Source organism: Papio anubis, chromosome 16, assembly GCF_008728515.1.
Source record: "Papio anubis isolate 15944 chromosome 16, Panubis1.0, whole genome shotgun sequence".
NCBI classification, from domain to species: Eukaryota; Metazoa; Chordata; class Mammalia; order Primates; family Cercopithecidae; genus Papio; species Papio anubis.
The window spans coordinates 18,099,641-18,125,437 of NC_044991.1; the positions used below are offsets into that span (position 1 = coordinate 18,099,641).

The 25,797-nt window shown below is 47.2% G+C and overlaps 1 protein-coding gene and 1 long non-coding RNA gene across 7 annotated transcripts in view; one reads left to right on the forward strand and one right to left on the reverse strand.

The window, feature by feature from the left end:
- The window catches only part of SYN3 (synapsin III), a 543,931-nt gene that overhangs the window by 375,051 nt on the left and 143,083 nt on the right, over positions 1–25,797 (forward strand). The gene's annotated exons all lie outside the window — the stretch shown is intronic.
- On the reverse strand, positions 8,507–15,968 carry LOC103888323. 2 transcript variants are annotated; one of them, XR_652793.4, is made up of 4 exons: positions 15,934–15,968; positions 15,264–15,493; positions 9,917–10,029; positions 8,507–8,681 (listed from the first exon to the last, which is right to left on the reverse strand). It is a non-coding gene; the product is annotated as an uncharacterized LOC103888323 (long non-coding RNA). The 2 variants fall into 2 exon arrangements; XR_652794.4 differs by lacking the exon at positions 15,934–15,968 and having other exon boundaries at positions 15,264–15,693.

Sequence of the window (25,797 nt, forward strand, 5' to 3'; positions counted from 1 at the left end):
CATACTAGTGCGTTTGGAAGGGTCTTCTTCCCCGGCACACTCCTCGAAAGTTGGATCGGGGATCACTGCTTCTGAAAAACTCATCACCGATTACCCAGAAAGAGTGAATTCCTCCTTCCTCTAAGCCTCCTCAATCCCAGGTGCTAGAGCATTTTCAGGGGTATGTCAAAACTTCCGGTAAGCTCCTAGAGGATAGCAACAGTGTTATCCATCTCTAAAGCCCCCGAGTCTAGCATCGTGTCTGCCACAACATGTATGTCCAATATGTATTTGTTGAGTTAAATCGCAAAGAATTTGAGCTTTGAAACCATACTGACTAGACTTCAAATTGTCGTGGTTCTGTCACCAGCCTCTGAGCTTAGTTTTCTCACCTGTAAAGGGGAAGAATAATCCCCAAGTGTGCATGGTTCTCAGAAGGATGTGAGGAGATCATGTAGAGCTGGCTGCACAAGGCCTGTCACGTGGGTGCCGTTTGAAAATGGAAGCTGTTGGCTGGGCACGGTGGCTCACGCCTGTAATCCCAGCAGTTCGGGAGGCCGAGGTGGGTGGATCACCAGGTCAAGAGATCGAGACCATCCTGGCTAACACAGTGAAACGCTATCTCTACTAAAAATACAAAGAATTAGCCAGGCGAGGTGGCGGGCGCCTGTAGTCCCAGCTGCTCGGGAGGCTGAGGCAAGAGAATGGCGTGAACCCAGGAGGTAGAGTTTGCAGTGAGCCGAGATCGCACCACTGCACTCCGGCCTGGGCAACAGAGCGAGACTCTGTCTCAAAAAAAAAAAAAAAAAAAAAGAAAAGAAAAGAGAAAAAAAGAAAGAAAAAGAAAAGAAAAAAGAAAAGAAAATGGAAGCTGTTATGATTGGTGTGTGCCTGGAGAAGGAGGCTAAATTGAGACTTTGCATTGGCACAGCGCCCTGTCCACACACCTCCGGGCTTCTGCAGAGAGGGAAACTCCCCAGGACAAGCTGGCAGTTCTGACAAGTGCCCGGATAAATCTTGCTGGTGCCAAGCTGTCTGGGACCTGTTGCCTCTGCCCAGCTCCTTCCAAATATCCAGGCCCTTCCCTGATGAGATGACTGGCTTCCAGTCCCTGGGATACGCCTTAATGAACCAGCATTGTGGACATCACCCAGAACTTCTCTCCAAGTGGACACACTCTGTTGTGCAGGCAGGAGGCTTGATGAAAGACAGTTCAATATGGGTGCTCAAGGGCAGGGGCTGGGAGGGCTCCTCAGGGGAGATCTTGGACCAGTATCATCTGAGATACCTTTCAGGTAGTCTTCATCCTCAGAGTTCATTCTGGGGCTGGAAGAGTGCCCTGGACCACTGGATCGGGAATTGACCACAGAATGACAGTTTGGATGAGAGCTGAACAATGTCTTCAAGACAAATATTTCCTCCAGTTCACCTGTGGTCCTCATGCAATAACAACCAGCAGGACACCTGGGCTCTGATTAGGTTTCTGGCCATCAGGGGGCTCCTAGGGCAAAGGGGGAAATTCTTCCCCGTCACTGCATCCCTATCTGTGATCTCGCCTCCCCCTCACCACTTGCTAGCTCAGGGAGACTTTCGTCAAGTTTTCAGTGAGAAGAAAACCAACATAAGCAGGCAACTGAATCAGCCTTCATGCAGGTTAGCTGGCTTTTAGCTTAATAATCAGAGTTGTTGGCCATTTAAAAATGGAAGCTGTTGACTGGGCACGGTGGCTCATGCCTGTAATCCCAGCACTTTGGGAGGCCGAGGCGGGTGGATCACGAGGTCAGGAGATCGAGACCATCCTGGTTAACACAGTGAAACCCCATCTCTACTAAAAATACAAAAAATTAGCCAGGCGTGGTGGTGGGCACCTGCAGTCCCGGCTACTTGGGAGGCTGAGGCGGGAGAATGGTGTGAACCCAGGAGGCGGAGCTTGCAGTGAGCCGAGATCGTGCCACTGCATTTCCAGCCTGGGCGACAGAGCAAGACTCTGTCTCAAAAAAAAAAAATAATAATAATCAGAAAAGTGGCACCTTTGATTTCAGATTCCATAGTAACTTCCTTCCCCCAGAGCAGTGACTCATCTAGAGGGTGCCCTTGGGTGAAAGAGAATAAACGTGTTACTCTGGGGCTGAGGTGGGGTGCAGAGTTGCACGAAGCACTTTTTAATAACATCTCCAGCATCAGCCCCGCACACCAGATGCCAGCCATTCTCCCGGCGGCTCCAGAATCACCCCAGCCTGAGATGCCATGTCCTGGGCAGCTGGACGATAGCCCTAGGTTGCTGCACTGTGATTCCAGGAGAGGATGTGGCAGGCACCTGCTCCCAGCTCTCCCATCTCAGAGTTGGGGGTGGTTTTGAAAAGACACTAAGCAGGGACAGGGCTGTGTTAGGTGAGGGTCTCTTGGTATTTTGTCAGGTCTGGAAGATACATGACAAGGCTTGCAGGTGGATGGTAAATTAACAGACTCACAAGATGATACTTCCTGCTGACTGTCCAGCCAGGTCAGGGGCCAAAGCAAGTTCTCCAGTCCATTTGGACTCTTAACAGGCCTAGAGGCCTCCTGGGACGTTGTCCAGTTTTCTCTCTACCCACAGTTTCTGTTTCAACCACATTTGTTTCTTCCATGAAATAAGAGCTCAGACTAGAGGGAAAGTGGCCTTAGATTCAGACAGAACTTTGTTGTCTTTGGCCCGGCACATCTGAGGTGTGTGACAAGGGGCACCTCTGTTACCTCTCTGAGTCTCAGTCTCTGCAGGAGTCTAACTATAATCATATCAGGATCTCCTCCATAGGGTTCCTGTGATGATTAGATGAGATAATGGATATAAAGCGCCTGCGAGTTTTGGTGTCTGGTACACGTTAACGTCTCAATCTAAGCTAGTGATGACACCCATGCTGATGATGACAGTGAAAGTTATTAAGCCATCATGGTGTATTTCCTTGTTTATCATCTAGGGCGTGTACTTTACATACCTATGTGTGCATACATATGCCATTATACCTCTTCTCTCCATTCTGGTCATCTGCACCATCTTAGACAACCTTTGATCAAAAGGAATGATGAGACCAGAGCGACATTTCTGTGACATATCAAAGTTATCCAGTTATCCCCATTTCACTGATTGGAATGGTAAATCCCCCCAATCCTGTACCTGTAGCCACCATCATTTTCCTATTCAACAAACATTTTCTGTGCATCTCCTGTGTGCCAGGCATTATTCCAGCAACTGGTAGCACTGATAGGCATTATCTGTAGCAACAAAAGAGAGCAACAGAAGCAAAGCCCCTCCCCTCATGACATGAACATTCTGGTGGCAGAGTCAGATGAGAAATACGCAGGCTAGAGTCCAGTCTTTCTATCAGAACCACTATCTTCACTGGAACACTGCTTTCCCAGGTGCCTCCCCACCCCTAATCCCAACTCGAGAACCATCCTTCAGGGACAGACAAGACTGGCTGCAGAACTGGCTTCCCCAGAGCTGGAAGGGTACAACTGGAAAAAAATCTCAGTCTCTGCTAAACCAGAAACCTGGCATCACCTTTGACCTCTCCTTCTCCCTCTCCCACTCTCCCGACATCTAGGCTGCCCTCCATCTGTGTCCCTTCCCGCCCAGCACTCATCCCCTGTGCCACTGTCCACACTCTCACCATTGTCATCTCTTGCCTAGGTTTCAGCAACAGCCTCCCCACCTTTATCCCCTTTGAGTCCAACTCCCACAGAGTAGCCACACCTCCAAAGAGTAGTTCACACACAATGGTGCCACTCTGGAGCTCCATACCCATCAGGGCTCCCAGGAGATGATTTCGCCCCCAGGAGAAAGCCTACACTCCTCAGCACCATCCTGCATATCAGAGCCAGGCTCATTTCTCTGACATCACCTCATTTGGGGAAACTTACATATGGTAAAACCTTCAGCCATATTGAACTCTTGGAACTCACCATCTTTCTCTCATCCCTAAGCCTTTGCACGTACAAATCCTTCTGTCTAGAATAGGCCCTCTGCCCCTCCTTCATCTGACTAAGCCCAGCTCATCTCTGAACTCTCAGCTTAAAGGTTGCTTCTTCCAGAAAGCCATCCCTGGCTCTCCAAGTCCTGATGGTGTTCCCTCCTGGGAACTCCCACGGCTGCCAGCCTTCCAGTATCATGGTGCTATGTCAGATCTGCCTGTTGGCTTGTCTGCCTTCCCTAGTACACCGTGAGCTTCTTGAAATCTTTTGTTTATTGTGCCTGAAACATGGAAGACAGGCTTGGTCATTTCATCCATGTGCAATGACCACACGGCCCATGCTCTGCATCAAGACCCACAGTGGGGAGGGTCCTACTCAGCTGTGTTGGGGACAACCCTTGACTCCTGTTGCTGGGTCTGGAGATAGTGAAGAAGGAGAAGCTGCCTCCCTCTTCATTTCTGACACAACACCCTATATGTGGGAACCTCCCTTCTTCCCTCTCCCCCACAGCTCCATAGAGCACCCCCCTTTTCAAAGCATGACAGCCTTTGCCAAAGAACATCCTACGTACCCTTAATCCCAAGAAACCTCCTTCATCCTGCTGAACCTACTCTACTTCTTAGGAGGCAGAAGGAAGAGTTATTGTTTTGTGTTTTTCTCAACACCTAGAAAGGAATCCACATCAGATTCTGCCCTGAGATCCATTTTTTCCCACGTGAACCCCATCTGGGGCCCTCCAAAGGGGATTGGGCCTCGTCCTAACCAGCTGCTAGCCCTGGTAAAACAACAGCCACTTCTTTCAGCCCACATCAGTATCAGTGGCCAACCAGCCCATGTCCCAATGGGAGGCGACTCTCCACAAAGCTCTCTTTCTCTCGCCACGTTTGCATTATATAGAATTCCCAGGGAGGGACCTGGGTCTGGCTTCTTGACCAAGGCCAAGGGGCTCCCCAGACCCCACCCAGTTTCCCAACGTGGGAACCACCCTAGCTGGCTGCCTCCCCAGCTCACAGGCTGCAAGGAGAAAGAAAGGGCTGCTGAGAGTGACTCTGGGTTCCCACGCAGGAAGGTGCCAGCTCAAGACAGCGTGGCTTTGTGCTTGGGAGAGTCTGTCTTCTCACCAGGCAGAGGGACATAGCAGCCTGTGGAGAGATCAGAGAGATAGCAAAGGATGGCAGGGCCGTCCCTGCCCCAAGCAACAGGAACACTGGAAGCACACACCTGCCTACGGGGAGAAGACGCCTGACCCGAAACTTAGCGCTGAGATTTCTCCAAGACGATCCATTTCTCTCCAGCCTCACCCATCAGTTTCTTTATGTTGGTGACTGTTCACTGAGAAAACAGCTCCAAAGCAAAACATACCATGCATCTTAATTTTTTTCCTCATCTACATATGTTTATTTTATTTCATTTTTTGCCAGATAGTCTTATGTTTGGATTTTATTTTTATATGTATTTAAAGATGGATCAGTACTGTAGAGATGGACCCAAGGATGGGCAAGACATTGTATATTAATAGGGCTATGCAGACCTTTTTTCATAAGTGCAGCTCCCTGGGAGTCTACAGATGTTCTCTATCTTCCATCACTAGTGAAAGGACACATCCTGCTGCTGGCCATGATGGATGGGGGAGGAAGAGCAAGGGAGGGTAGAAAGTCTCCCATGATTGTTTGGACCCTCTTCATTATGACTTTTCTCTGTATCAACTGCTGCTCTCCAGAATTTAGGGCTCAAAGCCTTGGACAGTTCCCAATTTGAATGGAACCACCGATGCTGAGAACTTGTGAGGGACACTTGAGATCATCCAATCCAGCAAGCTCTGGAGAACAAATGTGACTCTGCATATGCTAAATGTGTGTGTGTGCACCTTTGTGAGAGCATGTGTGTGTGCACCTGAGAGCGTGTGTGTGTGCACCTGTGTGAGAGCATGTGTGTGCACCTGTGTGAGAGCATGTGTGTGTGTGCACCTGTGTGAGAGCATGTGTGTGCACCCGTGTGAGAGTGTGTGTGTGCACCTGTGTAAGAGCATGTGTGTGTGCCTGTGTGAGAGTGTGTGTGTGTGCACCTCTGTGAGATCATGTGTACCTGTGTGAGAGCATGTATATGGGGGTGCACCTGTGTGAGAGCTTGTGTGTGTATGTGAACCTCCGTGAGAGTGTATGTGTGTGTACCTGTGTGAGAACATGTGTGTGTGTGCACCTGTGTGAGATCATGTGTACCTGTGTGAGAGCATGTGTGTGCACCTGTGTGAGAGCTTGTGCATGTGTGTGAACCTCCATGAGAGCATATGTGTGTACCTGTGTGAGAACATGTGTGTGTGTGTGCACCTGTGTGAGAGCATATGTGTGTATGTACACCTGTGTGAGACCGTGTGTGTGCACCTGTGTGAGAGTGTGTGTGTGTGCACGTGTGTGAGAGCATGTATGTGTGCACCTGTGTGAGAGCGTGTGTGTGCACCTCTGTGAGAGCATATGTGTGTGTGTACCTGTGTGAGACTGTGTGTGCACCTGTGTGAGAGCGTATGTGTGTGCACCTGAGTGAGAGCATGTGTGTGTGCACCTGTGTGAGAGTGTGTGTGTGCACGCCTGTGTGAGAGCATGTGTGTGTGCACCTCTGTGAGAGCATATGTGTGTGTGTACCTGTGTGAGAACGTGTGTGTGCGCGCACCTGTGTGACAGCGTGTGTGTGTAAGTGTGGATATGTCCGTGTGTGAGGGAGGGTGTGTTTATAGGCGGGTGTGTGTGTATGTGAGATGAGTGTGAGAGGATGCCAATGAATGTGGAAGACTGTGCAGGTGAGTATGAGGAAGTAAGAGTGAGTGTGGATGTGGATGGGTGTATGTGACAGGAAGTGTGTGCATGTGTGCGTGTCTGTGAGCATGGGTGGGAGTGTAAGTGTGTAAGAGTACACATGAATGCGTGTGTGTGTGAAAGTGGGCGGGTTTGTAGAGAATGGAAAGATCTAGTGAAGATCCCTAGCACCCTAACCCGTGCCCCTGCAAAACCTCCGTGAACTAAAAAATGCTTTGAAAACAACTGAACTAATTCAAGCTGATTTAACATCATCACTTGACAAATGTGTAAACTGAAACCCACTGAAGAAACAGACGTGCCAAATAGCCTTATGGGGCCAGGGCTAGAATCCGGGTCTCTTGACTTCCACCGGGTCCACCACACTTTGCTCCGTTGTCAATAGAATTGTTCTCACTATTCCTGAACACCGTAGTGGTCACCTAGGAGTGTGCTGTCAGCGCTGTCTTTTTAGGAAGCCCATCCCCCCATGCCCTCCTACTTATCACGTCCCACACTTACCTCATTACTCCAGACATTCATCTCATCACTTACGATAAAAGTAACACATGCTCATTATATACAATCCACATAGCCACATTCTGCAAGAACAGTTCTTTTGCACAGTATGCTTCCTGGCAATGACTGATAGGTCTCTAGGGAGAGCAGCTGAACCTAACACCTAACTGGTGTTAGGCCAGTTAGAGCTCTTCCCTGAGAGCCCTCACAACAGAGTGAAGAAAGGGAGTCATCCCTCTCCAATGGCTAATGCTGTAAGATAACAAAACTCACCTTGTGGAAGAAGCCACAAAGCCACCATGACGAAGACTGAATCCAAACAATAGAGACGTAAGGTTAAGAGACACAGAGAATGATGGTTTCCAGCTGCATCCATGTCCCTACAAAGGACATGAACTCATCCTTTTTTATGGCTGTATAGTATTCCATGGTGTATATGTGCCACATTTTCTTAATCCAGTCTGTCATTGATGGACATTTGGGTTGGTTCCAAGTCTTTGCTATTGTGAATAGTGCTGCAATAAACTTACGTGTGCATGTGTCTTTATAGCAGCATGATTTATAATCCTTTGGCAGCAAACTATCGCAAAAACAGAAAACCAAACACCGCATGTTCTCACTCATAGGTGGGAATTGAACGATGAGATCACTTGGCCACAGTAAGGGGAACATCACACACCGGGGCCTGTTGTGGAGTGGGGGGAGGGGGGAGGGATAGCATTAGGAGATATACCTAATGTAAATGACGAATTAATGGGTGCAGCACACCAACATGGCACATGTATACATATGTAACAAACCTGCACGTTGTGCACATGTACCCTAGACCATAAAGTATAATAAAAAAAAGAAAAAAAAAAAGAAACACAGAGGATCCCTCTTTCCAGCTTTTCAGAGACCCAGCGTCATCTCTGGTCTTGCTGTAGCTTGAATGTTTAATCCTGTCTCTGTTTTGTGCTTACATCAATTAATTAAGCAGGATCTCTTCCCCCTATAGCCTAAAGCCAAAATATACCAGTGTAATCAGATCCCCTCAGACTTTTTTGCATCCACTCCTCAAATCTGTATTCTCCTTCCTATGCAATGTATTTTACTATGATATAAAAATCAATGCATGTGAGGGAGATATATCTAGTTCTAATTTCTATATTGGGAACAAGAGAATTTAGAAGCATATATGTTAGGGGAAAAGATGGAAATAAAACAAATCTTATTACCAATTCTGAAATCTTTCCAAGAAGCCATGATGAGGTATATTAATTGGTATAAATAACAGAGTCCCAAAATAATATTCCTTAAATATGATAGAAGTTTAATTTTCTTGTGCAGTGAAGTCCAGAAGTAAGCAGTCTGGGGCTCGTATAATGACACTGTTTCATGAAGACCTCAGGGAGTCAAGCTCCTTCTAGCTTGTTGCTTCCATTGCATTCTCAGTTTTCTTATCTGAAAAGTACAGATGTTGCTATACCTGCCTCATGGCCCAAGATGGCTGCCCTATCCTGCCATCCTATTTGCATTTCACCCAACAGGAAGAAAAAAAAGGATGAAGAAGAAGGGAGAGAATGTCTCAGCTCCCCCTTAAGGAAGTCTCCCAGAAGTTGTCAGATGACACTTCCACTTAAATCTTACTCACCGGAACGTAATCATATGGCCACAACTAATTTGAAAACAGTTTGGAAAATACAGCCTTGATTCTGGACAACCATGTATAAAACTACAAATTAGGAGTTCTTCAACCTTGGAACAAGGGAGAATGGGCATTAGAGAACAACAGGCCCACCATTACTGTCACTGTTATGCCGTCTTCTTTTACAGGTTCTGCCATCTTTCTAGTGGTTACTCCAACTGTGGCAAATGAGAGCCCTTCTCTTTTCTCTGATGCCTAATTTGCATACACCAGTGTTTATGACTCCAAACTAGAGAAACTAGTGTGTAGAGCAGGAGAGAATATAATGAATCTCACTTGGAGGTTGGGACCAAAGGGATCTGTTGGAGAATTCAGGAACAGATCATGTGGTTCCATTTTTCTCTTCCCCAAACATTTTTGGCTCTAATCCTCACCAACCTGATGGCCCGTAAGGAATGACAAGCTAGAAAGCTCCCCCAACACACACCTCCCATCCCTATTTTATTAGAGAAAAATATCTCCTGACAGGACATAAGAGCAAGTCTGATTCATTCAGCGTAATTTTTGGAGGCAGTAAAGGGTGTAGTTAAAGGACTAGCCCTAGAGTCTAAGAACCCGGTTTCAAATCCCACATCTACAAGCCTGGGGAAATTACTTAGTCTATGACTCAGTTTCCTTATCTGCAAAATATAGATTTGCATACCTGCCTCATAGGATTTCTGAGAAATTATAAAAGGTAACCTAAGTCAGGCACATAATAGTAAGAGCTTAATAAATGTCAACTGTTTTTATTAAGCGTCTCCTTTGTTCCAGGGCCCCGCTAAGAATGTAGCAAATGCAAGGGTGAGTTTGTGAAGTCGTGTGGCTCCTAGAACACAGGGCACCATGAGCCTGGGCCCACTCTGGATCCTAAGGGGAATTTCAGCAGCAGCATCTGAACACTGGGGCCTTTCATGGGGCAGATGGCAGGTCCTGGAGTGCACAGGGACAATGTGAAGCTAAAAGCCAACCTCTCCTCCTTCTCCCTGCCCTCGTCCCCAAATAGACTCACCGGAAGCATTTTTGTGTACCACGCACTATATTTGGGTAGCCCTAATTCCATGCTGTTTGTCCCTTTCCATCAGTTCTGTAAGGGTTTTGCTGGCTCCTTGAAATACACTGCAGCTTCCAACAACAACAACAAAGGAAGAAGGGAAGGCAGGAGGGGAGGAGGGAGGAGGAAGGAAGAGGGGAAGGAGAAGGAGAAAGGAAGAAAAGGAGTGAAGGGAGGAGGGAGGGGGGAAATGAGGGAACAGAGGAGAAACAAAACCAATTGTCATTTTCACTGAGAAGTTAGTAACAATGTTAACAATTTCTCATCCACAGTGTCTTTATAACACTTCCAAACAATTGATTACTTTTAAAGTAAAAGCTAATTTACACTCTTCGTGTATACTGTCTTTTCTTTTTTTTTTTTTTTTGAGACAGAATCTCGCTCTGTCGCCCAGGCTGGAGTGCAGTAGCGCGATCTGGGCTCACTGCAAGCTCCACCTCCCGGGTTCACGCCATTCTCCTGCCTCAGCCTCCCGAGTAGCTGGGACTACGGGCGGCCGCCACCACTCCTGGCTAATTTTTTGTGTATTTTTAGTAGAGACGGGGTTTCACTGTGTTAGCCAGGATGGTCTCGATCTCCTGACTTCGTGAGCCGCCCGTCTCGGCCTCCCAAAGTGCTGGAATTACAGGCGTGAGCCACCACGCCCAGCCTCTTTGTGTATACTTTCTATTTCTGCATCTATGATGTGATTTTTCAAACATTTATTTCATTCCTCATTGTAAAAGTGTCCTTGTATACAATTCAAACACTGTGAAGGAGCATAAAGTAAAAAACAAACAGGCTGGGCGCGGTGCCTCATGCCTGTAGTCCCAGCTACTGGGGAGACTGAGGCAGGAGAATGGCGTGAACCTGGGAGGTGGAGCTTGCAGTGAGCCGAGATCGCGCCACAGCACTCCAGTCTGGGCGACGGAGCGACACTCCCTCTCAAAAAACAAAACAAAACAAAACAAAGACAAAACAAGACCAAAAAACCCCAAAAAACAGCCATGCATAGATCCACTGGAGTCACACAGAACACATATTCAGGATACTCAGAGGAAACACAGACAGAGATGGAGAGTCAGAAATGAGTAATTGAAGGAGTACTGCAAATTTCTCCTTCCCTTCTCCTCAGTGAACACACAGTTCCAAGGAGGTCCAAGAAGGGAGGCATGGACCTGCGGGTTTCCAGGAACTGATACCAACTGAGGGATGCTCTAGCCTTTACAACACAGTGGGTGTCTTTTATGTAGTGTGGCCCCGAAGCACAGTCTAATCATTACTTTATCTGGTGCTCCGTGGAAACACCAGAAATGTGCTTCAATATTGGAGGAAAACATTGAGAAAATGGTGGAGCTTTGTACTATCTTTTGTAGAAAGGGTAATTTTCACCTTATGCACCGCACACCCCTTTTTTTTGAGACAGAGTCTTGCTCTGTTGCCCAGGCTGCCAGGCTGGAGTGCAGTGGTACAATCTTGTCGCACTGCAGCATGTGTCTCCCAGGTTCAAGTGATCCTCCTGCCTCAGCCTCTCGAGTAGCTGGAACTACAAGCATGTGCCACCACGCCTGGCTAAGTTATGCCCCTTTTTGTTTTATCCGCAGACTTTAGAGCCAAATCTCAAGGTAACATACAATCTGTCTTCCTTCCTTCCTCCCTTCCTTCCTTCTTTCATTCCTTCTCCCTCACTCGCTCACTCCTTCCCTCCCTTTCTTTCTTCTTCATTCCTTCTTCCTCACTCACTCACTCCCTTCCTCCCCTGCTTCCTTCTCTCATTCCTTCTTCCTCCCTCCCTCCCTCCCTTTTCCCCTTTCTTTATTCTCTCTTTCCTTCCATCATGCTTTCTGTAAGACTGAAGGGATCATACTATGCATATCATTTGACACTTAGTTTTTTTCAAGATGGAAAATATCTGGATGTATTTTTCCATCAACCTGGAGTAGTCTATAGTATTAAAGGTTATTAAACCAGCCCCTGCTGACCATACAAAAGTGTTGCAAAGTCTTGGCACACATGTCTCTGCATGGTTGCTCAGTTGCTTCAAGTTCCTTGAAGTGGGTTGCTGGGTCAAAGGGGGTGCACATTTTAATTTGCCAAATTGCTGGATTGCCTTGCAAATACATACCACTGTATACTTTGGTGTGTGTTCATTTTTATCTCCATAAGGCATCATATAAGAGAGCTCTCGGCCGGGCGCAGTGGCTCACGCCTGTAATCCCAGCACTTTGGGAGGCCGAGGCGGGCGGATCACGAGGTCAGGAGACCGAGGCCATCCTGGCTAACACAGTGAAACCCCGTCTCTACTAAAAAAAAATACAAAAAACCTAGCCGGGCAAGGTGGCGGGCGCCTGTAGTCCCAGCTACTAGGGAGGCTGAGGCAGGAGAATGGCATAAACCTGAGAGGCGGAGCTTGCAGTGAGCCAAGATCGCGCCACTGCACTCCAGCCTGGGTGATAGAGCGAGACTCCATCTCAAAAAAAAAAAAAAAAAAAAAAACAGGCACAAAGGGCCCCCCTTCTGAATTTAAATTAATTTTGATGGCATGTTAGATGGAGTCAAGGTCGGGAAAGAAGAGGATCGGGGAAGGCTTCCAAGAGGAGGTCACTTTTCAACCAGACCTTGAAGGATGGCATGGTATTCAGAGAAACAGACAAAGGACATTCCAGGTAGAGGCTGGAATATGGAGTCTAAGACATTCATGGAGCTTGGTCAAGGTGGGGAGATGGTTCATTATTCCTTGGCCATAATGTTCCCTGGACCACAGCCCACCGCAGGGCCGACTTAGATACTTGAAAAAAATACATCAAGACAGACAGATAAGCAATTACATTCCAACAGGGAGAAACAGACAATAAACAGAAAATAAAGTCAACTGGATGGCATGTTAGATGGAGATAAGTGTTATGGGGAATAAAAAAATCAGGGATGGGAGATGGGAATGTGCATGGGGAGTGGAAGGGGCCGCCATGTTAAACAAGGTGACCAGAGAAGGCCTCATGAGAGAGTGGCCTCTGATAATGACCCATAGCAGGTGAAGGAAGGAGCCTTCCAGATTTCTGGGGAAAGAGCATTGCAGGGAGAGGCCAGCAAGGACAAAGGGCCTAAGGTGGGAGAGTCCTCAGTGAGTTGGAGGAAGAGCAAGGAGGCCACATGGCCAGAACAGAGTGAGAGAGGGGACAAAGGGGACAAGAGAGCTGAGGTCCTAAGGCCCTGGGGGCTGAATGCCTGAATGCTGTCGGGCTCTGTGACTTGCTTGACTTGTTTGGTTTGGGCTATTTTTTAGAGTAAGATGAGAAACTATTGAGAGGTTTTTAAGAGAGGAGTGACACACTCTGACATGTGGTTCAAGGAGATCCTTCTGGGTAAAAGAGAGATGAGGACCAAAAGGAGGCCAATTCAAAGATTACTGGCATCATGCAGGTAACTTGGGCCAAGGTGAAGCAGTCACGGTGGAGGAAAATGACCGTATTTTGAAGGTAGAGGCTTTAGGATTTGCTCATGGATTGGGTGTGAGGTGTGAAAGATGAGGAAGCATCAAGATAGCCGCAGGGTTTTGACCTGATGCTGCCATTAACTGAAGTAGGACTTAGTTTGGAGCTGGGGAAGAGATTTAAGGGCTCAGTTACAGATATAGTGTGTGATTCCATTGGACATCAGAGTACAGATGTCGAGCAAGCAGTTGGACATGTTAGAACAAATTCAGAACAAATTCAGGGAGAGGTCAGGGCTAGAAATATAAACAGATGAGTCATCAGCATATAGATAGTGTTAAGAGTCATTAGGCAACATGAGGTTACTAAAGGAATGAGTATGGACAGAAAAAGAGAAAAGGTCTGAGAGCTGACCCCTGAGACACTTCACTGTTACAAAGTCAGGAAGGCAGGGGAGAATCTGTGATGGGGACTAAGGGAGAGCAGCCAGCAAGGTAGGAGATTGGGTCCTAAAGGCCAAAAGACACGAATATTTGACAGAAGAGTGCGTGATTAAATACTGCTGCTAGCAATTCGCGATTGCAAAAATATGGAACCAGCCCAAATGCCCATTAATCTGTGAGATTAATGGATAAAAATCTGTGAGAGAGATATATATATGTGTGTGTGTATATATATATGTGTGTATACACACACACACCGTGGCATACTACTTAGCCATAAAAAGGAATAAAATAATGGCATTTGCAACAACCTGAATGGAATTGGAAACCATTATTCTAAGTGAAGTAACTCAGGAATAGAAAACCAAACATCGTGTGTTCTCATTCATAAGTAGGAGCTAAGCTATGAGAATGCAAAGGCATAGTAAGAATGATACAATGGGCCACATGTAGTGGCTCACACCTGTAATCCTAGTGCTTTGGGAGGCCAAAGCGGGTGGATCACCTGAGGCCAGGAGTTGAAGACCAGCCTGGCCAACATGGCAAAACCCTGTCTCTATTAAAAATACAAAAATTAGCTAGGCATGATGGGACACACCTGTAGTCCCAGGTACATGGAGGGCTGAGACACGAGAATCCCTTGAACCAGGAGGCAGAGGTTGTGGTGAGCTGAGATGGCACCACTGCACTCTAACCTGGGTGATAGAGCAGGCTCTGTCTCAAAAAAAAAAAAAAAAAAGAGAGAGAGAGAATTATACAACGGACTTTGGGGAGTCAGGAGGAAAGGGTGGGAGGGGTTGAGGGATAAAAGACTCCAAATTAGGCTGGGCACGGTGGCTCATGCCTGTAATTCCAGCACTTTGGGAGGCCGAGGCAGGCGATTACGAAGTCAGGAGATTGAGACCATCCTGGCTAACACGGTGAAATCCCATCTCTACTAAAAACACAAAAACTTAGCCGGGGTTAGTGGCTGGCGCCTGTAGTCCCAGCTACTAGGGAGGCTAAGGCAGGAGAATGGTGTTAACCCGGGAGGCGGAGCTTGCAGTGAGCCAAGATCACGCCATTGCACTCCAGCCTGGGCCACAGAGCGAGACGCTGTCTCAAAAAAAAAAAAAAAAAAAAGACTACAAATTGAGTACAGTGTATACTGCTCGGGTGATAGGTGCACCAAAATCTCAGATACCACCACTAAAGGACTTATTCATGTAAGCAGACACCTCCTGTTCCCCAAAAATCTATGGGAATAAAAAATAATAAATAAATAAATGCTGCTGTCAGGTCAGGAAAGACAAGGACTAAAACACCGACCACTTGATTTTCCCCTGAAAATGATTTATTACTTTTAACCAAGTGCTGGTCAAGTCTCCCTGGCCTTGGATGGAAGGCATGTCAATTGCACATCATCAGCCAAGTACTGACTGGATGGTTTCACTTGCAAAGAGGAAATCTTACCTCCACGTCCTAAGGTGGGATTTCTGACAGAAGGAAGAGCACACATTAGGTGAAGAATTCTAGACTGGGAAGGAATGGAGTCCGATGGCATGGGCACCAGTCTTGGTTGATCTGCTTGCTCCCTGTGTGACCTTAAGACCCCCTGTAGGTCTCAGCATCTTCACATGCAATATGGTGGGTGGTAAGCAGAGCAAGGTTCTCTGAGAGGCTTTTCATATCTCTCCTCAAGTCTAAAATTCAAAGACATTTCCCTCTCTCAGTCAGGGATGGCTGTATAATTTGCAGGATCCCTTTTTCAAAACGTGCAGTGTGTTGGGTGGCGGGAGGATGCTGTTAAAGATACTAAATATAAAGCTTTTTCTTTTCTTCCACTATCTCTCTCTTGACTTGTCATAGTGCTTTTTAAATTGCTATTTAATATCATTCTAGGTAAAATAAATAAATGAAATTTTACATTATCAGCATGGATTTTACCATTTACTTTTACATTGTGCAATGCAAAATTTTAAATGCAAATATGAAAACGTGGAACTCCTAAGCAGAATCAACAAAATTACACAATTCATATTTCATAGTTCCTATATGCTGTATTAGTCAGTTCTCACACTGCTAATAAAGACATATCCAAGACTGGGTAACTTATAAAGAAAAAGAGGTTTAATGGACTTACAGTTTCACGTGGCTGGGGAGGCCTTACAATCACGGCAGAGGGCAAAAGGCACATCTTACATGGTGGCAGCAAGAGAAAATGAGAGCCAAGCAAAAGGGGTTTCCTCTTATACAACCATCGGATCTCGTGAGACTTATTTATGACCATGAGAACAGTATGCAGGAAACCACTCCCATGATTCAAGGATCTCCCACCGGGTCCCTCCCACAACACTTGGGAATTATGGGAGCTACAATTCAAGATGCGATTTGGGTGAAGACACATGCATATGTATTTCCTGACCAAATGCATATCACATGCATATGTATTTCCTGATCAAATGCATATCACATGCATATGTATTTCCTTCTGACCTGAATAGTCCAAATACTGCACAAAACTAACTCTACTGTTTTTATTTCACTTTTTGATGCACACACATTCTTCCAACCCCCTCTACTTGAGGCTTACTGTTGAATAAGGAAGGACTAAAAGAAAAAGAACTATGAATTGGCCTACCATTTTCTTTTGTTCTGTGTCATCATATTCAGTATAAATTGTTGGCTAGTAAGAAGGAATATGAGGGAGTCTCTTGGTTGTTTGTTTGCTTTTCTTAGAATGTGATGAGTGTCTTCCTCATCTGTAAAATGGGGATACTTTGTAAGGCAATTTTAAAACAGAAAATTCATTTATCCGCTCGTGTAATTCTATACCAAGCACAGTGCTTGGAGCACATATGTGGTCAGTAAATATTTTAAATGCTAAGAATTCAGTGTGGCTCAAGTCAGGAGGATGCTGAGGTACATAATAAAAATAACAGCTTAGCAGTAACTGAGTATTTACTATGTGCCAGGCATCGTGCTAATGCTATTGTATTAACTCATTTCCTCTTAATGACAGCCTTATGAAGTGGGTATTTTTATTATCCCCATTTTACAGATGAGGAACTTGGAAAGGTCAGTAACTTGGCCAAAGCCCCACAGCCAGTTAAGTGGCATATCTGGGACTCAGGCCCAGGTCACTAAGACGCCAAAGCACGTGCTTTGGAACACTAACTATATTGGTCCCGTAGTTACTTGGTAATAAAATCAAAGTAGTCAAAGAGCTATGGAGGGAAATGATGAGTTCCGTCTGGGGAATCCAAGAAAGGCACTGAGAAGGCAGCTGTGTGTACACGTCTGTAGCTCAGGAATGATGAACAGACTAGAGATAAGATTTGGGAGTCCTCAGCTGAATGATAGCCACTGAAACCATGAACATGGACATGAAATGAGACAAGAAAGCCCTGTAGAACTAAGGCATCTGAGAGCCAGGGAAGGAGAAAAGAATGCTGAAAAGGAGACATTACAGAGGTAGGAGTGGATGCATAGGGGGAATACCTAGAAACCCATGAGCATTAATTTCACGTTAATTTCACTACGCAGATGGCCAATCAGATGACAACTGCAAAAAGACCTTTAGATTTTGCACGTGACCCCACAGATGATTCTGGGTAAAACAGACTCCCTAGACTGGTAGGTAAGAGGAAAGGGACAATGGAGAGATTTATAACTAAACTTGGTATGACTTTTCATCTGTCACATTCCATGGAAAAAAAGTATCCTTTGTCAAACTACATTTCCTGACTTGGAGGCTAAGAAAATTCAGTCGCTGCAGCAAGATGCAAGATGCAACTTGGCTGTGGACATTTGGCAAGCCACGTACATCCCCTCTTGAGGCCTCAGTTTCCTCATCTGTACATAGAGTTATTGGATGAGATATACTCCAAGTTTTCTCCCAGATCCAAAATTCTATTCCCTTCTGTTCCAGATGCTCTTTGAGGATGTTGGTGTTGACAAGAAAGGTGGGGTGAAAGAGAAGGACCCCACTTGACCACAACAGGTCCCCTTGTATCCTGTTCCCTCTCCATCTTGTTTTCTCCACTGTGCTCTAAGGCAGTTGTGGAGCCAATGATGAAAACCACATGTTTCTGGGCAGCCCTGCTGTTGCACAATGCCGCCAAGGGGAGGGCAAAAAGAAAGAAAGAAAAAAAAAAAGAAAGTAAGTAAGAAAGGAAAGAAAAGAGCTTTGGAATTCTCAGCTTCCACAGACAATTCCCCCATTGATGTGCTGTGAGTCACGGCGGGCCGCCAGGCCATCATGGTTTCTGAATCACTTCCTTCAAGAGGGGCTCTCCACTTGTTCCCGGGCTGACTTTGACCAGGGCTGGAATGCAAGGAGCTTGGACCCTTTGAGTGGCTCTGACTGCCTTCCTCTTTGCTGGAGCCCCAGCGGGGAAGATGGAGGTGCTAGGCAGCAGGGCATAGGGGTCTGAATGGAATTGAAGACAGCAGAGAAGCAGGTTGGACCTGCTTGTCCCAATTGGTGGACCCAACTCATGCCCCTCTCTCTCTCTCTGTTAGAGGTGCAAATGATATAAAATCCCAGATTAAAGGCCAAAGTTTTCTCTGGTGGACACTAGACTCAGCCAGATCCGGAATTTCTATCCTCTCCACCTTGACATCCTGGCTGATGTGGACAAGGTTGACATCTTTTGAGCAGAGATAGGAAAGTTGATCCCAGCCATTTCTCCAATGGCTCACATTAGGGAACTTTGAACAGTGCTCTCAGTCTCCCATCTTGCAATTTCCATCTCTGAGGTCAAGGATGTTAGTGGACCAAGAAGCCCTCACCTGGGTGGTGGTCCTTAGGTGAGAGTCTGTTTTAAGTTCTTGCTTAAAATAAGCTTCATTTTTTTTCGACCAAGAGCCGTATTCCTTACTCTGGGTCAGACTCTGTGTAGGCACCATGGATTCCAAGAGGAAATAGACATGGTGCCAACTGGACAAAAGAGAATGACAAGTAAATAAGTAATGATGCAAATTTATCAGCAAACACAGACTTGGGGACAAGGGGAGCTCCAGAAGGCAGCCAGACCGGTTTGTTGGATGGAGCATTTAGCGCCATTTTCCTTTGCACAACCACCATTCCTTCCCCCGCAAGCCCCCTAACCCCAGGACTTTCCAGAAGATCAATATGAATGGGCCCTGGATTAGAGATGAAGTGGTCTCTCCCCTCCACCAACACAAGGTGCTGTTTCTCAATGACCCCAGATGTTAGGGAATATGCTAGAATGCCGCCACCTGGTGGGCGCACGGAGCCATGTCCACTTCGCAACTCTGCTGCATCTGGGGCAAGTGTCAGAGACGCGTTGACCCGGAAGCCATGCCCAAAAGAAACCAGGTTTGACACGGCTACTTATTTGACTAATGTTATAGGTAGCGAGGAAAAGGAGCATCTTTACCTTTTAAGGAGTCCTCCTGTTCACATTCAGCTGGCTGTCTCCTCTTAAGGAGGTGGACTTGGAGGAAAAGTTAGTCTAGAGCAGGCACCATATCTTCATCTTCTCTATGCCTCTCATAGCCTCTAGCAGCAGATCCAGGAGGTAATGGGTGCTCAGAGAATGGATGTTCAATAGGATCACTTACTGCGTATGATCAGCCAGAACAATAGCAAGGGTTCTCTCTATCTTGCACCCCCATATCTCCTAGCACCATGCCTGACTCTACAAATATACCTTGAACCATTGAGTAAAATTAGACTCTCGAAAGTAAAGGTTCTAGAAACAGCAAACTTGATTTGCTGGAGGACAGTTTAGGTATTGTCTGTATCGTCTAGTACAGCCTCCTTCCTCTCAGATGCATCCCAGGAAGACACAGTGACTTCACCAAAGTCACACAGCCACTCTTTAGAATGGGGACTGGTGGGCGGGTCAACTTGCCACCTGGCTGCCTGGCAGAATCAGCCCATGCATATATGAGAAACAAGGCAGGCAGCAAAGAAAGTAGGGAGGAGGCATTTGTCCAGGGTCACACCCAGTGGAAGAGATTCCCACTGAGAATATCTGAAACACCTTTTCAAGGACTCTAATACTACCCTGTGCTCCTAGGGTGAAAAGAAACACCAGCTAGTGCATTAAATAAAGAGGTAAAGAATGTCTAGCAATCCAAGGAAAACAGAGCCAAATGCAGTTACTGGGGGCACAGAATGTGACATGGGAGGTACCAGTCATGTCATAGGTCCAGGTGGAGCTCTTGTCTCCCAGGAAGAATTTGTGAAATACTATAACGCATGTTCTGAAGGTGAGCTCCAGAGCGGGTGATGGTTACCCATATGGAAAAAGCAGTCTGGCTGACATGTAACAAGGGATCTGGCTACCTCCCCAGCACATTCTTCGTGGCTTTATTCTCTCTCTCAATTTACCCTCTTTCCAGTGCCACACGGACCTTTCTAACACTCCCCTGCTTAGACCATCAAAGGCTCCCTATTGCCTCTTAGATAAAATCTAAATACCTTCCTTTATCATCACCCCACTCCAACTCTCTAGCCACATACTTCATCCCTTCCTGCCTAGCCCTTACCACCTTGATTACACTGTTGGACTCTTGTCCCTCAAGTGGGTTCCAGTCCTGGCTCCACCACTTGCTCTCCTTGTGACCCTAAGGAAATCACTTAATTCTCTGTGCCTTCATTTCCTCATCTATGAAATGGAGTTCACACTAGCATCTACCAGATGGGGCAGTTGTGAGAACTGATTTGAGCTCAGTATATGAAGTCCTCCAAACAGCACCTGGCATGTGGTATGCCCGCAATGTATGTTAGCAATCATTCCTGTTACTATTGCTACATACAACATGTCTCCTCATGCCCCCATCCTTTCACACATGCTCTCTGTGCCTAAAATGTCCTTTCTCTGCCTTTTCCCTCAGATGGACAACAGCTCATTCTTCAAGTTCCAGCTCAATGTCCCCTTTTTAGCAGTAGGGAAGTGATCCTCATCTTTGTACACATACAGACCCCATGTTCACCCTAAATCCCTTGTCACCCTGATCATCCTCACTCATCCAATGGGGGTGTAATAGCATCTGTTGATCATGGTACCTGCCTGAAATGCCTTGTGGATGGAATGGGCGACTCCACAGTCATCCTGTAGCCTGTGTAAATTACAAAGCCTTCAACGAGCATGTGTATTTTTGCCATCATGGAAGGGCTGTTGACTGTCCAACTTCTAACCTGCACAAGGTAGGGTCAGCATGTCCCTCGCTGACCCAAGGCCCAGTCTCCAGGAGGACCCCTGCCTCTCTCACAGACACCAGCTCACTCTGCAGCCTGCTGAGCCACACTTGCTTCTCTCGCCCATCCATCCAAAAGTGGGGTTGGGGAAAGTCAGACACCGGCTATGAGCATGGAGCACTGCCAGCAGAGCCCACTCAGGGATTTCCCACCTGCTTGTCCCCGACCACCTTCCTTTGGTTTCTCCTGGGCTCTGTTGGTGGGGGGCGGTCTGCAGCCCCACTGCCCTCACCCTAGGCTCTGCCTTTATTCTCCCTCTGCCTCACTTGGCCTGTTCACAGTAAGAACGGAAAGGTTGCCTCCCGACTCCCGGCCCACCCTCCTTTTTTCTCTGTCCTCCCCCTCAGCTTGCTTTAACGTCTTTAAATCCATCCCAGAGGCTTTCACAAGGCTTCCTTCATCCACTCATCAAGCACTGTGTGAGGCACTTACTCTCCGCAGGGCCCTGAGGGAGATTCAGGATGAATAAGATGCAAACACTGTCCTAAGAAGACAGGAGGAGAGACGAGTGTTTGTTGAAGGTGCCAACACAATGCCAGAGACTTAGGGTGGCAGGGGGTGACTGTCTTCTGACATGGTCCTTGGCCAGTCTCCACTGGGAGGCTGTAGGTCTGCACTTTGGTTGTACCTGGCTGGCATGCATGGGGGAGGGGCTGCTGGCCTGATCCTGTCCCAACATTCAGCTGATGAGTGACATTGGAGCCCAGTTCGTGACTGCTGTGTCCTTTGAGCATAGGTAAGGCTCCGGGGAGCACAATCTGCAGCCCTTCTTACCAAGCCCTGCCTTGTTCTCAGAGTGATGCCACCCTCGCTGTGGTCTGCCTGGGCAGCCTGAATGCGAGTGGCCCCTGGTCGAAGGCCATTTGGCACTGGGGCAATAACCTTCCTCGGCCAGCAACCCAGTCTGAGTCTCAGCTAACTTCTGTGTCTCTCTCAGTGGCTTATGGGAGCCTCTGGTTCCCTTCCATGTCAGACAAGAAGGAGGGTGGCGCAGGAGGGCAAATGCAGAGTCTCTCAGGCTGAGACTGATGTCGAGTAGGGAGGGAGGGGGATGCCTAGGAGGGGATCTCTTCCCAGAATTCCAAGTCAGAATGGGGTAGAAGCTCCCCACCCACCTTGCCAGCTTTCTCCTCCACCTAACAAGGTGCCCTTGGCTAATGCTTTAGCTCAGAGACCTCATGGACACAGAGGCTTCTCGCTTCTCTTTCCCTCTCTCCCTGTCTCCCTCCCACAATGCCCTGCAGTGAAAGGCTTTCTTCTTCGTCCTCTCTGGTATGGACGTCCCTACATCCCATCTTCCTCCTATGGGCATTCAGCCTCCTGCTCAGCCTGAATAGAAGAGATAGCTGCTCTATCCAGTAAAATAAAAAACAAACAAGCAAAAAAACAAAAACAAAAACAAAAACCTATCTCCTGCTCCCTCTAAGTCAATAGCAGCTAAAATAATTTAGAAATTCTGATTTTGCTTATGACAAGTCTCCTTTTACAGACTCAAAAACTCCTACTCTGAATGTTAAACATTGACTATCGATCCGCTACCACTCTTCGCTTTGCTAACACCTCAAACCTCAACCTTCCCGAGACAAGCACATGCTGGGCAAGTAGCAGAAAGTTTCCATCCAAGGAGATGCACAGGAGAGCTCTTTCTGTATCATGTTTCAAAACCACTATCCTGATACAGCAACTCACATTTATTGAGCATTTACCACGAACCAAGCACTTGATATACAGCATGTCGCTTAATCCTTTCAACAGTCTATAAGATGGATTATGTTACTTTTTCCAATTTACGGATGAGCAAACTGAGGCTTGTTTAGCCTAGGGTCAAGCAGCAAGTATGTGAGAGAGTCAGAAATGGAGAAATGGAGCACAACGTATTTGACTCATAACCACTGTGCCAAAAGGGGATGTGAGACCTGCCCTGCAGAAATTTGCAGGATGGAAGGATATACTTGTGACACAGCACACAGTAGTGTTATGAGCCATTCAAAACCCCTTGCTAAAGGAAGGTCACTTACTGGTTTGTGTGCATCTACCACACAGCAGACATTCCCAGAGACCATATCCTCTCATTTTCACAACAATCCTGCACCCCCATTTTACAAGCAGGGTGGGTGACTGGGCTTAGGGAGATTAGTTCTCCAATGGTCATGAAGTGATGAAGCTGGGGTTTTGTCTTAGTCTAGTGATTGCCAACCTTTTTGGCACCAGGGATCAGTTTTGTGGAAGAGAATTTTTCCACTGACCAGGAATGGGGAGGGATGGTTTCAGGATGACTCAAGCACATTACATTTATTGTGCACCTTATTTCTATTATTATTACATCACAATATGTAATGAAACAATTATAGAATTCACCCTAATGTAGAATCAGTGGGAGCCCTGAGCTTGTTTTCCTGCAGCTAGATGGACCCATCTGGGGGTGATGGGAGACAATGACAGATCATCAGACATTAGATTCTAATAAGGAGCACGCAATCTAGATCCCTCGCATGTGCGGTTCACAATAGGGTTCACACTTCTATGAGAATCTAATGCCACTACTGATCTAACAGGAGGCAGAGCCCTGGTGGTAATACGAGCAATGGGGAGTGGCTATAAATACAGATGAAGCTTCACTGGCTCATCTGCTGCTCACCTCCTGCTGTGCGACCCGGTTCCTAACAGGTCCCACGTTGGTACAAGGCCACAGTCTGTGGCCAAGGGGTTAGAGATCCCTGTCTTAGTCCATTCCTGCTGCTGTGACAAAATAACCTCAGACGGGGTCATTTATAAAGAATAGAAATGTATTTCATAGTTCTGGAGGCTGGGAAGTCCAAGTTCAAGGCACTAACAGATTCAGTGTCTGGTGAGGACGCTCTGCTTCAAAGAGGGCACTACCTGCTGTGTCACCACACAGCAGAAGCAGCAAAAAAGAAACGAACACTGTGTCTTCACATAGCATGAGACATGGAAGAGCCAAGCAGCTCTCTGAAGCCTCCCAAAGGCCCCACCTCTTCATACCATCACCTTGGGGTTTAAGTTACAACATATAAATTTGGAGGGACACATCCATTCAAACCATAGCAGCTTTGAGCCCAGGTCATGTGATTTCAAGGCTTAATTTCTTCTATTATTCTGTTTGCCCTGTAGCTTAGGGGAAAGTGCATGAGGCTTCCTTTCCTGCTCTAGAAGAGCTGACAACAGTAGAAGAAATGCGACATAAACACAAGTAACTACAAAAGGACATAGAACATGGTAAATGTCAGGAGAGAAAGGGACAAGCACCTAGAATATCAAGGGGTGGAGCCTGGCCCCAGCCCAGAGTAGCAGCAGCAAATGGCTGCCAAAGATGTGGGACGGGGCTAGGCAGGCATGCTGGGAAGCATGTATGGGAGACAGTGACAGATCATCAGACATTACATTCTCATAAGGAGCGTTCAACCTAGATCCCTCGCATGCGTGGTTCACAATAGGGTTCACACTTCTATGAGAATCCCTGAGCTGAATATGGACGTGAACGGGATCTCAGTGTGGACAGAGACTGAAGTACCTCCAAGAGTGACCCAGCCAGAGCAAAGGCTCTGAGCCAGGTAGGCAGCGGACAAGCTGTCCTGTCTGGGTGGCATGTAGGGGACACAAAAAGGACCAGCAGAAGATAAGGCTGGGGCCAGGCCACAGGAGGCTTTGGAGGCAGAGCCAAGGAACTTGATCTGGGGGTCACTTGGGGAGGTCGCCATTGACAAGTTTATGTTTTACAATCAGGTGTGACTGGAGCCAGGCTCTGAGAAGAGGGATGTGGCAGAGTGAGCAGGCTGGAGTTGAGAGTAGTAGTACAGTCCAGATAAGAAAAACAGCCAGGACCAAGGAACTGAGAAAGTGGAGGGAGGGGAGTGGGTGTCAGAGTAGGGTGGAGGAATTGAAACAGACACGAAGGGCTTTAGCAACCTGGCAGTCCAGGCTGCTCTGGGCTGACTTACCTGGTTGCTGTGTCCTCTCTTAACTCTCAGGCCTAGGCCTAGCAGGAGACACCTTGGGCACCACAGGCCCCAGTGTGGGTACTGGGACCCGGCATTATAGCAGGAAGATCTGCTGCTGCCCCTGGTCCAGGTAAGCAGAGAACGTGTTGGGGTCAAGGCCAGGCAGGAACTAACCATGCAGTGTCACGTGTTCACAGAACACACCTACCTCTTCCATTCTGTCAACCAGAGTTCAGACTTCAAAAGGCTGGAAAGGAAGCAGAGAGAGAGAGGAGATACCTTTATTGGGCATTCGTTCTAATCCTCACTACCCAATCAGAAAAAGCTCTGTATGTAGAGTTTAAAAATTGAGATTCAGAGGCCGGGCGCGGTGGCTCAGGCCTGTAATCCCAGCACTTTGGGAGGCCGAGGTGGGCGGATCACGAGGTCAGGAGATCGAGACCATCATGGCTAACACGGTGAAACCCGTCTCTACTAAAAATACAAAAAATTAGCCGGGCGTGGTGGCGGGCGCCTGTAGTCCCAGCTACTCGGGAGGCTGAGGCGAGAGAATGGCGGGAACCCGGGAGGTGGAGCTTGCAGTGAGCCGAGATCGCGCTACTGTACTCCAGCCTGGGCGACAGAGCGAGACTCCGTCTCAAAAAAAAAAAAATTGAGATTCAGAGAAGTTGAACCATTTTCTCGAAGTTACAAAGCTACTAAATGGCTGTGAGAATTGGGACCCAAGTCTTCCTCATCCTGTTGACTCAACACACTGTCTTCCCCAGAGCCATGTCCCACCTCCTGACCCCCAACCTTTCACCTCCGGCATCTC